We start from the raw sequence: 5,115 nt of genomic DNA on the forward strand, positions 1-5,115 counted from the left end.
GTTGGGATCCCCTGGAGGAGGGTATGGCAACCCAATCCAGTATTCTTGCCTGGAGAATTCCATGGACAGAGGAGCCTGGTGGGCTACAGTCCATGGGGTCGCAAAGAGTGGGACACAACTGAGCGACTAAGCACCACATGGCATGTATCACTGTTATAACTCTTATCACCCTGAAATTGTAGGGACTTATTTACATGTCTGGTTATAAGCATCTTGAAGTCAGGGAAACATTTTCTTGACTCTAACATTTAACTTATCCTCTGCAAAAGGACATTTTAAACTTCTTATTGAAAAATAATCACCTCTCATAGTATTAAGATAATGCCATAATTGCAGTAATTGAGTGACTGAGAGAGCTAAAAAACAAAAAGAATCTCATGTCATTCACCAGGAAAAAAAATTTTCATATATATATAAAGCATAATTAAGTTGAAGCTTGGATATGCCTTCATCTATACCTTGCAATATCAGTTTCTCTCTCTCTTTCCTTCTTTTTGAAGAAGTTCTTCACAGAACTTTCTTTTAAGTACTCCTTGGATTTCATTTGTATCTCACTCACAGAATTCTAAACTCAGTATAGTGAAAGGGCTAAGATCAGGATTTTTGGAGCCCAACTGTCTGTCTGAATCCTACCTAGCTCTGGCATATAGGCTGTTTGATATGGGAAAGTCATTCAACATTTCTATGTTGCTTAAAAAGGAGATCATAGTAATAACACTCCTCAAGGTGGTTCTAAGGATTCAATAAGCTAATGCATGTAAGAATTTAGAACACTGCCTAGCCCAAAGCACATCCCAATAAATGCTGGTTGATGTTATCCTTATCATCAGTTGTTAAACAACTTTCTCTGTACTTATGCTAGCCTATAGGGCTTTAGTCCATGGGGTCGCTAAGATGACTGAGCGACCTCACTTTCACTTTTCACTTTTGTGCATTGGAGAAGGAAACGGCAACCCACTCCAGCGTTCCTGCCTGGAGAGTCCCAGGGATGGGGAGCCTGGTGAGCTGCCGTCTATGGGGTCGTACAGAGTCGGACATGACTGAAGCGACTTAACAGAAGCAGCAGCATGGGGTAAAATGTAATCTCCTAGACGGAAGGAATTAAATCCTGCCCATACAAGAATTGTTAGTCTCTCAGTTGGGTCCAACTCTTTGCAACACCATGGACTGTAGCCTGCCAGGCTCCTCTGTTCATGGAATTATCCAGACAAGAATACTGGAGTGGGTAGCCATTCCCTTCTCAAGGAAGAAGAGACTGACTTCCCGACTTATGGATTGAACCCAGGTCTGCTGCATTTCAGGCAGATTCTTTACTGTCTGTTGATCTTGGCAGACTGAAGCCTTATACTCACATTATTTACTGAGCACCTAATACATTCCAATGCACAGTTTTAGCACTTATATTAGTGTATAGGTGGCTTCTCTGGTGACTCAGATATTGTTGTTTAGTTCATAAGTCCTGTCCAACTCTTCTGTAATCCCATGGACAGACACCCACCAGGCCCTCTGTCAACGGGATTTCCCAGGCAAGAATACTGGAGTGGGTTTCCATTTCCTTCTCCAGGGGATCTTCCCAACCGAGGGATCGAACCCACGTCTCCTGCACTGGCAGGCATATTCTTTACCACTGGGCCACCAGGGAAGCTGCCCACATAGGAACGTAAGTGCTAAAACTGTGCCTTAGAATATATTAATGCTTAATAAATAATGTGAATATAAGATTTCAGTCCGCCAAGATCAACAGATTAGAAATCACAGCAAACCTTATATATGGAGTACATGCTTGTAATTGGTGTTTCAAAACATCCATCTTGCACTGAACTGTTGAAACATGTAAAACTGTTAAAGCAAAACAAAAATTATATTCACTAGAAATTTTCCCTCTACTTCTCCATTTAATTTGGTCTTGGTACCCAGTGATCTAAAATTCTTGTCTATAATGCAAGACTTACTACAGATCATTTAAAATAAAATTTCCACGGTTTCCCTGGTGGCTCAGTGGTAAAGAATCTTCCTGCCAATGCAGAAGGCATGGGTTCGATCCTTGATCCAGGAGGATCCCACATGCCATGGAGCAACAAAGCCCATGTGTCACAACTGTTAAGCTTGTGCTCTAGAATCTGGGAGCTGCAACTGTTGAGCCCATGTGCCACAACTATTGAAGCCCGTGCGATCTAGAGCTGGTCCTCCATAACAAGAGAAGCCACCAAAAGGAGAAGCCCAGGCACTGCAACTAGAGAGTAACCCACACTTGCTGCAACTAGAGAAAAAGCTGTGCAGCAGGCAAGACCGGGCACAGTCACCAGGAAATTAAGAAATTATTTTAATAACAAAATAAAATATAATTTCAAGTTTTAGAAAACTGCCTATTGTCACATCAGAAAAAATAATATTCTTCCTTTATATCCTTATTTAATAAAATCTATCAACACACATACACAAACTAATGAAAAGCCAAGGGACACAATTACTACATTTCCTGGTTTCTGCCTGGGAAACGACTTCAGAACACGCCTACATTTATCCCTAGTCAAAGTGTGCTGGTTACAAACTGTTATTCCTTTTTTCCTTTCCAGTCTTCCCCCAAAACTCCTCACACATTCACAAACCCACAGAAAAGAATGCAAATGTCTATAATAAAAGCTGTACCAAAAAATGCAGCTATATATTAATATATTTTGTTTTGGACAACTTAAATCTTACAAAAGCTAATGTAAGTCTCGATTTGAAGCAATACTCCTAGCTTACTTTACCAGGTAACTTAAACTACAACTATTTACCTAAAGCAAAGACACAGATTAACTGCTACCAAACTTCTTGGTAAACGATTCAGTAACAGTGTAGCGTGCCATTCTAGAAAAATTCATTAATTGATGAAAAATGGACCACACTTCCAACAATGGTGATTTGTAAAAAATGAGCTTAAACAATTTACACAGTAAACCCAGATGTAGGACTTTATCTAAAACACCGTAGGTGAACCGCTAGCTTTAGGGTAAAGGTTTACAAAGAGCCTACTATGTGCCTGGCGCTTAATAGCTGTTTCACAGAATATACAATACCTAACATTTATAGGACACTCTCACTCATCTCATTTGACCCTAAGAATACCGCCTGGCAAAAGCATCCCGATTTTACAGCTAAGGAAATGAGGCCCAGAAAAGTCGACTTTAACCGAGGTATCACATCTGGTACGTGGGTCCTGGCCGAAACTCCCGCCCCTGACTCATATTCTGATCATCTTCTGTCATACTATAATAGTTAGAAACTCTTGGATGTTCCACTGTCCGATTTTTTAAATCAAAATCCTACTTGACGACTTTACTGTGCTCGTCAGGTTCTGTTAAGGCTCAAAACACAGAAAAGCAAAAATGTTTGAAAAACCCACCGTCTCAGCCTGTCGCGGCTTAATACTGACGAAAGCCCCGCGTTTCCTCCTGAATGCGGAGAGCTCCCTGCTTCTTCCCCAGGACTGCCGAGCGCCCCCGAGCGCCACCCGGACGAAGGTCCCCGCGCCCCGAGGTGAGCGGCGGGGAGACCCTCAGTCAGGCTCCATCACAGCCGCCTCCGCCGACCAGCGGGCTCCCAAATCCAGAGTTCGCTGGGCGCGGGGCCGCACGCTCGTGAGTCCCTCCAGGCCGGGGAGGTGCCGACACCGCCGCCAGCCGGCTCCCGCTCTGCGACCGGACGGCTCCCAACGCTCCAAGGCCCGGCTCCCAACGTGCGACACCCTCCGCTGCGAGGGGCCGAAGCCCCTGCCTCACAACCCGCCCCAGGTCACCCCGCTCTTACCTGCGCTGGGCCTCGAGGCCGCCTCCGCCTCTGGGCAGCCGGGCTTAGTCCTCTCAGCCGAGGCGCCAGGTCTGCTGAGTTCCACTTGGGGTGGGCTCTGTCCCGCCCCCGCGGACCCGGCCGCAGGCCCCGCCCCGGCCCGGCCAAGCCCTGTTCTTATTGGCTCATGTTCCCACCCCTCACCTTTGGACCCGCCCTTGGACCCGCCCCCGACACCGCCGGAGGACCTTCCTGCGGGGAACCGCCCCCGCTCGAGTCCAGTGTCGGGGCCAGAACCTTGCCCAGGAGCCTGGTTTCCAAGAGGCTGCGCTCCGGCAGGCAAGCGGCAGCCACGGCTGTCGTCCGGCCGAGCCTCTAGACAAAGTTCCTTAGTCACCGTGCCTGCCGTCCAACAGGCTCCACGGCGATGGACAAGAACTTTACATAATGTTGACTCTTCACAGCTACCCGTGAGACAAAGCCTAATCAAGAAATTCAAATGGCACCTCACTCAAGGAAACCGTACTGTCTCCTGCCAACGAATGTAGAAGGCCTGGTGTCTCCAGTGAAAGAGCAGCATCATTTCTCAGGCTGAGCTCAGGGGGGCAAAAATGTCTCCGGCAGTTGCAATACAGCCCCGACTTGAAATGTACAGCTGAATATAACGCTCCCGACACTTGAGGCTTGAAATCCCAGAGCAGAATTGCCTTTGATACTCCCAGTGCCTGAGGTCGGCTCCCACGCCCTGTTGTGACATGATTAAGCGCTGCGCCTGCAACACGCTCATCCTCAGGTATGTGCATGGCGCGGTGCCTACTGCGAGCAGCAGCCCAGTTTCACTAAGGCTGCTAGTCAAGGATGAGTTGAGCCTGTTTCCCAGGCACTTGCTAACTACCCCACCCCACCTGGGCCCGCCCGATTCCACCCTACCCCGCGCCACGCCACTGGAGCCTCTTGGATCTGGTGACCAAACTCTTCCCACAACTGTTCACATGAAGGTACCAAAATAGAAGACCAGAAAGAGCGGTGTTTGGTCACACATCACAGATGACTGTCACAGGCCAACTTAGCCAAAGGAGTAAAAGCTGCATATCCCAAACCGTTGTGAAACCATGAGCTATGGGGAATAAAACAGGAATTATCTTCTATAATGGTGGGGGAGGGGAGGGAAGGAATGTCAAGACATATTTTTAATCACTTCTCAATGAGGAAATAAATGTGAATATTGTTTGCAGTAAATTTTGAACAACGATCGGACCCCTCCCCCTCACCACCAAAAAAATCCTTGTGTATTTAGAAAACTCCCCAAACAATTGTTTAAGATAAAATGTTGGGCTAAAATAG

General features: G+C 46.7%; 1 protein-coding gene across 6 annotated transcripts in view; it reads right to left on the minus strand.

The window, feature by feature from the left end:
* The window catches only part of DENND2C (DENN domain containing 2C), a 93,337-nt gene extending 89,411 nt beyond the window's left edge, over positions 1-3,926 (minus strand). For 3 of the 6 annotated variants that reach the window (XR_015160756.1, XM_086391988.1, XM_086391985.1), the window contains exon 1: positions 3,793-3,926. The gene's annotated coding sequence lies outside the window, so the exon portion shown is untranslated. The remainder of the gene's footprint in view (positions 1-3,792) is intronic. The other 3 variants (XM_086391987.1, XM_086391984.1, XM_086391989.1) reach the window with 1 other exon arrangement.
* Between the last annotated feature and the right edge of the window lie 1,189 nt (positions 3,927-5,115).

This window comes from Bos grunniens, chromosome 3, assembly GCF_055505025.1.
Source record: "Bos grunniens cultivar Pamir isolate PY7600 chromosome 3, Bosgru_T2T1.0, whole genome shotgun sequence".
NCBI classification, from domain to species: domain Eukaryota; kingdom Metazoa; phylum Chordata; class Mammalia; order Artiodactyla; family Bovidae; genus Bos; species Bos grunniens.